Here is a 9557-nt window from a genome sequence, read left to right on the forward strand (position 1 = left end):
AAAGCATCTCCCTCCTTATTCCCCTCCCTCAACCTTGGCCAAGTCTGTGGGTCCTTACTAAGATGAAGCTCGCAAGTGCAAGATACAAGTCAACAGCTTCCTTTCCTATCTTTTTTTGGTTATAGAGACGCCTCTGAGAATCTGACAAAGCCTGAGTTCATCCCTAAAGTTGAGTACACTCACGTACAAAATTAGTGTACAGCTTCAGGGGTTTACACACTCTCTGTGGCCCATTTTGTCCTCTTGAACAAGGGATTCTGGTTGTGACTTAAAGCAACTGGGTCAGAGCCACATCCTATCTCCTCAATGCCATCCCCCCACCGACATCCCCCGACTGCCAGCATCTGGACAAGATCTCAACAAGGAAGCTCTCCTAGGACTTGGACAAAATGGCAAGGCAGGCAAATAATTTAATGCCTCCTATTATATTTAAAATTTAAATATATATTAAATTTAAATATGTGCTGTGCTGTGCTTAGTCGCTCAGTCATGTCCGACTCTTTGTGACCCCATGGACTGTAGCCTGCCCGGCTCCTTTGTTCATGGAGATTCTCCAGGCAAGAATACTCGAATGGGTTGCCATGCCCTCCTCCAGGGGATCTTCCCAATCCAGGGATCGAATCCAAGCCTCCCGAATTGCAGCCAGATTCTTTATCACCTGAACCACCTGGAAAGCAAATTTAAATATATATTATATTTAAAATAAAATAAAACCTAAACTCTTTGCACGATGTCGAAAGCCCTTCCTTCATTCCTGGTCTCATCTCCATTACCTTCCCCTCAAGCTGCCCTAGGCACACCCTCCCTCTTTCTGTTCCATATGGAGTGTGTCGGAGAAGGTGATGGCACCCCACTCCAGCACTCTTGCCTGGAAAATCCCATGGACGGAGGAGCCTGGTGGGCCGCAGTCCATGGGGTCGCTAAGAGTCGGACACGACTGAGCGACTTCACTTTCACTTTTCACTTTCCTGCATTGGAGAAGGAAATGGCAACCCACTCCAGTGTTCTTGCCTGGAGAATCCCAGGGACCGGGAAGCCTGGTGGGCTGCCGTCTATGGGGTCGCACAGAGTCAGACACGACTGAAGCCACTTAGCAGCAGCAGCAGCATGGAGTGTGTCAAAGCCAGTCCTGCCTCAGGGTCTTTGCTTAAGTTGTTTCCCCAACTTCCCCTGCCATTTCTGGTTCCTTCTGGTGTCAGCTCAAATGTCATTCCTCAGAGAGACCTTCCCCAATCACACTTCCACATTCTCTGCTCTCACCCTCAGCATCCTATTGGATGCCCTCCAACATCCTATTTTCCTCAAGGCTCTAGCTGTTAGGGGAACCACTGACTGAAACCGCCTGCCTGCCCTGGCCAGACACGATAGTAACCACTTGCATGAGCTAATCTTATAGCTGGAGGATCTGGTAAGGCCTGTGGGACAAACAAGCTACTACCAACCAGAAGAATTTCGGAAAGGTCAAAAGGAGAGAGGAGACACCAGTCCAGATATCCTACCAACTCCCAGAATCCTTCTGGCCGGAATCCATCTTGACTGAGTTTGCACACCACCACAAAGGACCCTGAGTCAGAGTGATTCACCAGAGACACCCCAGAAACTACCCCCTTACCATAAGACCCAAGGCTGCGAGCCATATGGCAGAGCAGTCCTCCTGGGTTCCCTTACCCTGCTGCTCTCCATTCTGGTTGTTATTGCTGTTTAGTCGCTAAGTCGTGTCCAACTCTTTTGTGACCCCATGGACTGTAGTTGACCAGGTTCCTCTGTCCATGGGATTTCCCAGGCAAGGATACTGGAGTGGGTTGCCATTTCTTCTCCAGAGGATCTTCCCGACCCAGGGATCAAACCCACATCTCCTGCATTGGCAGGCGGATTCTTTACCACTGAGCCACCAGGGAAGGCCCCTACCAAGGTGCCCCTTCCCAATAAAGTCTCTTGCTTTGTCAGCATGCGTGTCCTCAGACAATTGTTTGCCAAGTGTTAGACAAGAGCCCGCTCTTGGGTCCTGGAACGGGTCCCCCATCCTGCGACATGACCACTTCTGAGATTATATATGTATAATTTAGTCATTTATTGTCTGTCTTTCCCCACTAGGGTGTGAGCTCCATGAGGTCAGTGGCTTTGCTGGTCACAACCGTGCCCTGTACGCACTACACACTCAGTAAATATCTGTGTATTAGATAAAGAATTTTGGTGGAGGTTAGATAAGAATCTTGACTCAAATCTCCATCCCACCCAGGCAGCTGTAGGCAATCCTTACTCCAGTTCTAGGCAAGATGCCTGCCTTTCCCTCATTGCTTTACTCCCAGCTGTCCTACCCTCTCACTAGATCTTTGGAGCGTCTCCCTCTCAATCAGCATCTAACAAAAACTCTTTTGTGATTTTATGCCTGGGGGATTTAATCTGAGTCAATTTGGCCTCCCCAGCTCTCACTCAGTGGAGTCCAAAGGTCTGCTCAGCATTTCCAGTGGATCAGCCAGCAACTCTGCTGTTTGAGGGTTCAGAGCTCCACCCCAGGGGAAACCGGGGAACTGACAGAAGTCTGGGCCTCTGCGCTTTGCACTTTCATTCTTGGGTCTTGTGGAAATAACCAACCAAATAAGAAAAGAAGCCTATTTATTCCGTCCTTGCTAGAGCAAGAGAGTCAGCCAAGGTCACTTGCGTTTAGGAGAGACTCAAAGGCAGGCAGAGGGATGGGAAAATTTAGTAGTGAAAAACAAAAGGAAAGTTCCAGGCGTGCCTGACTGAGGCTGTTGGCATGAAGCTTGTAGCCAGGCTCACTAGATATTGGGCATTCCATATGACTGGTTGGGCTTCCCAGGTGGTACTAGTGGTAAGAACCTACCTGCCAATGCAAGAGGTGTAAAAGACGTAGGTTCGATCCCTGGGTCAGGAAGACGCCCTGGAGGAGGGCATGGCAACCCACTCCAGTATTCTTGCCTGGAGAATCCCATGGACAGAGAAGCCTGGCAGGCTACAGTCCATAGGGTCACACAGAGTCCAGACACAGCTAAAGCTACTTAGCGCGCACACATATGACTGGTTAGGGGTACATATTTGACTTTCCATGATTGATCCCACGTTGGAACTGGGGACCAAAATAAGAGAAGCTGACAGTGATTAATCAAGTCCTGGGTTTTTTGAGCCAATTGTTATAGAAGTTATTGTTTCGCTTCCTGGATATTAGAGATAGTCTGACTTCCTGCAAATCTGATTTATAGATTTCCTGGGTGGTTTACTGTAGATAAGGGGGTGGTTTCCTGGGCAGGTTGCAGAAGGTTGTGGGTGAGTTCTGTTTCTCCATATGATCTGGCCACTGTCTGTTTATGTGCACAGTCTCTTAGTCTGCAGGGCAGAGCAACCTCTCAGTGTCTCTTCCTTCCTTCCCTTAAACATGTGATCACCTAGGAATAATAGAATCATCAAGTATTCCATTTCCTTCACTCAGCAGCTCTCTAGAGCAGGCACTCTCTGTCCCAAGAACGGTGACGGATACAGTAGAAGGGGGAGGTGGGCCAGCCCGTTCCCTGGGAGTCTGCGGCCTGATGGGGAGTGAGCCATGTAGCCCTTGCAGAATTGTGCACGTGTCACACAATTGGTTCCAACCAGGGATTCTGATTAGGGGAACTGGAAAGGCTTTGTGGTCAGTGTGGGATTTCGCAAGCGGGATTGTTGTGGATGGAAACCAGGAAGGGAAGGGATGCCGTGAGGAAAGGAGTGGGTAGAGAGGCCTTAGGGTTAGTCCTCTCTCTTTGGGTCTCAAGTCGTCACCTCGATGAGCCACTGTGAGTCCGACGAGGTATGTGTGAGGCGCTTTGTGTGTTGTGAAGATTTCAGTGGGAGGGAAGGCTGTGGGAGCCGGTTGCAAACAGCCTCTCTCAGCAAAATGAGGAGCATGAATATACTTTTGTGTTGTAGTTGCTTAGTCACTAAGTTGTGTCTGACTCTTTTGTGACCCCATGGACATTAGCCCTCCAAACTCCTCTGTCCATGGCATTTTCCAGGCAAGAATACAGGAGTGGGTTTACCATTTGCTTCCCCAGAATGTACTTAGGCAGTAATAATAATCACATCAGCCTTTCGTGAGTTGGAATCACGCTTTGAGCTCACGTAGAATGCCTACAACAATCTTATGAGGTAGTTACTATTATTGTCACCATACTACAGATAAGACAATTGAGACAGAGAGTGGTTAAGGAACTTGCCCCAGATTACACAGGAAGTATCAGAGAGAAGAGAATGCTTAGATTAGCACAAGATTGGTAGCAAATATGCTCCTACAAATGACGCCTCCCGACTGAACTTCTCTGTCCTGGTGTGGCTTAGGCTGACCACTGTGCTGTGCTGTTGTGCCCAACTCTTGGTGACCCCGTGGTCTGTAGCCTGCCAGGCTCCTCTTGGAATTTTCCAAGTAAGAATCCTGGAATAGGTTGCCATTTTCTACTCCAGGGGATCTTCGCAACCCAGGGATCGAACCCACATCTCTTGTGTCTCCTGTATTGGCAGACAGATTCTTTACCATTGTGCCACTGGAGAAGCCTTTCTAGGTATAATAAAAATGAGCTCTTACTAAGTGCCAGGCATGGTCCTAAGCACTTACATATACTAACTCGTTTAATCTTTGCAACAGCCTTCTGAGATAAGGAACTGTGATCGTCATTCCCATTTGATAGGAAACCGACACACGGAGCACCATAGCCCAGGCTTCTGTCCTTCGAGTCCACCGTCGTCCTAGGCTGCCTCTCGTCAATAAGTGGGGGTGTGATTAGCCATCAGTCAAGCCCTGAGTGACAGAGTGGATCCACACGGTGGTCCTTGGTTAGGAGCTATAACCCCAAGTCAGTGGTTCTTGCTTTTCTGAATCACAGACACTTTTGAGAATCTGGTGGAAGTGATAGACACTCACTCCAGAAAAGTGCACAAGCACCCACACATGCCCGCAGCATGCACACACACACCCACACACACGCTTTAGGAAATTCACAGATCCCCTTCCCAAGCCTTCCACGGAGAGTGGGAGGTGGGGGCAGACCTCTGTTGTGCGTGCTTCAGTCAAGGGGTGTCTCCAAGCCCGGAGTGAAAAGGCAAGCCTTTGAGTTCTGCAAGTTCTCTCTACTGAGAGAGTGGAAATAAAAACTCACATCTACCTTTACTTACTTTACCAGAGAACAGAGCAGAAAGCAGCCTGTCCTGAGAGCCCCATCTTTGGATCAGTCCAGTTATCCAATTTCTTTCCCACACCCAGACAGCTGAACACTGCTGCAGAAAATCTCAAAATTCTGCCGACTTATGCCAATGCACATTTACGGTCTCTAATCCCAGCTGGGTCTTTAACACTACTTGGCAACTCTCACTTGCACCACATAAACACTCACACCCAGTTCTCACGATGATCATCCAACCCTTCTGTAATGATTCTCTGAGCTTTAAGAGTTTTCATCTGTTAGTAGATGCACAAATTTAAATTCACGTCCTCCAGGGTTTTTATCCAGTTTCTTCTTCCACTTACGCTCTTGACGCCTGTATTTGTCTATTCAATAGTTAATTATTTATAAGAGGCACCATGCTTGGCACTGGGCTGGATTCTAGGATACCTATTAAGGTCTCTGTTCTCAAGTGCTTTCAGCCCAGAGAGGGACTGTCATTCAACAGAGAATTTGAAATATGATGAGGGGCACTGAGGGGAAAGGAGAGAGTATTATTGAATGTGTTGGAGGTTTCAGAAAGGCCTCCTGAGGAAGTGACATTTAAAGCTGAGGGTTGTTTTTTTTTGGGGGGTCGTAGTTGAGGGACATGAGATCTTTCATCACGGCAAACAGACTCTCTAGTTGTGGGATGGGCTCAGTACTTAGAGTACTCGTGCTCAGCAGCATATGGGATTTTAGTTCTGTGACCAGGAATCAAACCTGTGTCCCCTGCATTGCAAGGCAGATTCTTAACCACTGGACCACCGGTGTGTGCTCAGTCGCTCCTCTGTCCATGGGATTTTCCAGTCAAAAATACTGGAGTGGGTTGCTATTTCCTCTCTAGGGGATCCTCCCACTGGACCACCAAGGAAGGCCCTAAAGCTGAATCTTAAAGGATAATATATCAGTTAGGAACACATTGAACTGCACATAACAGAAAACCTGACTAACAGTGAAACCATAGGAATATTTAAGAAGGTTGAAAGCAAAGGGTTCCAGGATTTTTTAAGTGGCTCAACAATACAAAAAACCATGAGTTGATACTTCTGCAATTTTCTTGGCTTTTCCCTCGGCCATAACAGGAGTGCCACAGACTCAAGTGTGACTTCCTTCCATGGAATCATCCCAAAGCACAAAGAAGAGAAAGGGCTCTGGTTCCCAGTCAGTGCGCTTTCCAAAGGGCACAAAAATTCATCCACAAGTTCTTAGGTGTTTTCCTCTTATATCTTTATTTTTTTTTCCTCAAAAGTGAGTCATAATGCCACCTCAGACCTAGAGCAAAGGGGGTTACCATAATTGCACAAGCCCAGTTATGACTCATCTTCTAGCAGTGAGGACCCTACCTTCTCTGAAGATATTGCTACTTATCGGATCCCTCACATGAGGATCAAAGGGACCACCAATTCTGGATATAGAAGCCTAGATAATTCAAACAAATCCTCATGCTCAAAACTTTAAAAGTCAACTAGCACAACATTGTCACTCAAATATACTCCAATGTAAAATAAAAGGTTTTTAAAAATTCATCTTAAAAACATCAGAGAAATAACAAGATTTGAAGAATTACTGAATTGAGATGATGAGAGGATGGTAAGTGAAGTGAAACCTTTCCTAAAGGCTGTTTATGCTTTGGGGTTTTCAGTTTAGAAAGGGCGGAGCTGCAGTACTGGCAGCCTTGGGGGGCTGGGCAAAGATTTCAGAGTTACTTGGTTCCAAATTTGCTAGTGCCCTCAGGAGCCAGCAAAATAAGTTCTCTTTAGTAGAGATAACATTATCTTGAGCCTCAAGAACTTTCTATAAATAATTTCTCAAAAACAATGTCCAGCACACAGATATAACCCAAGGGTATAAAACAGCACAAATAAGAACAATAGGTACCCTAGGTAATAGAGAGGTGTGTGCTTAGACACTCAGTCTTGTCTAACTTTTTGTGACCTTTGGACTGTAGCCCTCCAGGCTCCTCTGTCCATGGGATTCTCCAGGCAAGAATACTGGAGTGGGTCGCTGTGCCCTCCTCCAGGGGATCTTCCCAACCCAGAAATCAAACCCTCCTCCTTCATTGTAGGAGGATTCTTTACCTGCTGAGCCATCAGGTGAGCCCTAAAAGTTACTTCCATGACCGGGAATTGAACCCAGGCTGTGGTGGTGAAAGCGCTGAATCCTAGCCCCACTAGACCACCAGGGAACTGTAATAGAGAGGTAGATGCTACTGTTACCTTTCATGTCCTAGCCCCAGAAGTGACATACCACCACTTAACAATATGAGAAGGCTTACCTGGTGATCCAGGGCTGGGACTCTGTGCTCCCAATGCTGAGGGCCTGGGTGGGGTCCCTGGTCAGGGAACCAGATCCCACGTGTCCCAACTAGGAGTTCACATGCTGCAACTATCAGACATGCCACAACTGAGAGCTGTGGAAACTAAAAGGAAAAGAAAAGGATACAAAATAAGGCTCCAGTTGCAAAATAAGACATGGGGATGTAACAGGGGAAAAAATGTAACCATGTATGCTGACAAATGTTAACTAGACACTGTGATCATTAAAAATACTGTTTTTGAGAGAAGGACTAAACAAGGGTGTGAACACCAGCAGGCAAGTGTGGCTGGGGCCGTCTTGGAGGCTATGGCCACAATCGGGAACTACACGAGGTTAGGATGCCCCCTACCTCCACTTACCATCAATGTTCTTTAATGTCTATCCAGGGAAGTAAAAAATAAACAAAAGGCAAAAGGATTAGAACGAAGAAATAAAACTACTGATACTCATCGTGGATGTGATTATGTGCATGTGCCTGCATGCTAAGTCACTTCAATCTTGTCCGACTCTTTGTGACTATGGACTGTAGCCTGCCAGGCTCCTCTGTTCATGGAATTCTCCAGGCAAGAATACTAGAGTACATTGTCATGCCCACCTCCAGGGGATCTTCCCCACCCAGGGATCGAAACTGTGTCTTCTGTGACTCCAGTGTTGCAGGTGGATTCTTTACCGCTGAGCCACCAGGAAGCCCATGTGCATAGAAAATCCCCAAAACTCTATGGCTAACGGGCACCTTCTTTCCCTCCAGTATCTAAGACAGAATCCTGCAGTTCACAAGCCAGTTCCATTGAAGGGGAGTTAGAATCAATGGCAAATGGGCAAGATTGCCCTAAAAAGGTTGAGACCAATCAAAAGATATAGGCAAGGATACATCTTTAGATTTTTTTTTTTTTGGCCACATCACATAGCATGTGGAATCTTAGTTCCCTGACCAGTTCCCGTCTCCCACCCCCCTGCAGTGGAAGCTCGGAGTCATTACCACTTTACCACTGTTGAAGTCCCTCTGTCTTTTTGATTTCAGCCATTTAAGTGGCTGTGAAATTGTACCTTATTGTGGTTTTGATTTGCATGTCCCTAATCACTAGTGATCGGAGAAGGCAATGGCACCCCACTCCAGTACTCTTGCCTGGAAAATCCCATGGACAGAGGAGCCTGGTGGGCTGCAGTCCATGGGGTCTCGAAGAGTCGGACACGACTGAGCGACTTCACTTCACTTTTCACTTTCATGCATTGGAGAAGGAAATGGCAACCCACTCCAGGGTTCTTGCCTGGAGAATCCCAGGGACGGGGGAGCCTGGTGGGCTGCCGTCTATGGGGTCGCACAGAGTCGGACACGACTGAAGTGACTTAGCAGCAGCAGTAGCAGCAATCACTAGTGATATTGAGCATCTTCTCATATGCTTATTAACAATTTTTGTATCTTCCTACCTGAAATGTCTGTTCAGATCTCTTGTTCATTTTCTGATTGTTTTCTTACTGTTGAGGTATAAGAGTTCTGAATATTTTCTTCTGGATATACTGTTCTTCAGTAGAATTGTCTCTTACACATAACTATACACTGGTCTTGGAGCTCCCTCTCAGAATGATGTTCTATCCTTGACATCTTTCGGTACTGTAGTTTGCGTGCATGCTAAGTCCCCTTCAGTGGTGTCTGACTCTTTGCGATGCTATGGACCGTAGCCTGCCAGGCTCCTCTGTCCATGGGATTCTGCAGGCATCAATACTAGTTTTTCCTAATAACTGATGTGTGTGCTATGAAAACTTAAAATTTTTTATTGAATATATGGTGAGTATAATATTAAAATTAAAAATAATTTTAGAAGCATGCTGTCTGTATTAGTTTCTTATGGCTGCTGTTACAAATTACCACAAATTTAGCAACTTGAAATAACAGAAACTCTATTCTCTTACAGTTCCAGAGGCCAGAAGTCTGGAAGCTAGAGTCTTACAGAGCTAAAATCAGGGTATGAGCAAGGCTTCTGGAGAGCCCAGGAAAGAATCTTTGTTTCTTCCAATTCTGGGAGCTGCCCACATGAATAACTCTGATCTCTGTTT

The sequence above is a fragment of the Bos mutus genome, chromosome 3 (assembly GCF_027580195.1).
Source record: "Bos mutus isolate GX-2022 chromosome 3, NWIPB_WYAK_1.1, whole genome shotgun sequence".
NCBI lineage: Eukaryota > Metazoa > Chordata > Mammalia > Artiodactyla > Bovidae > Bos > Bos mutus.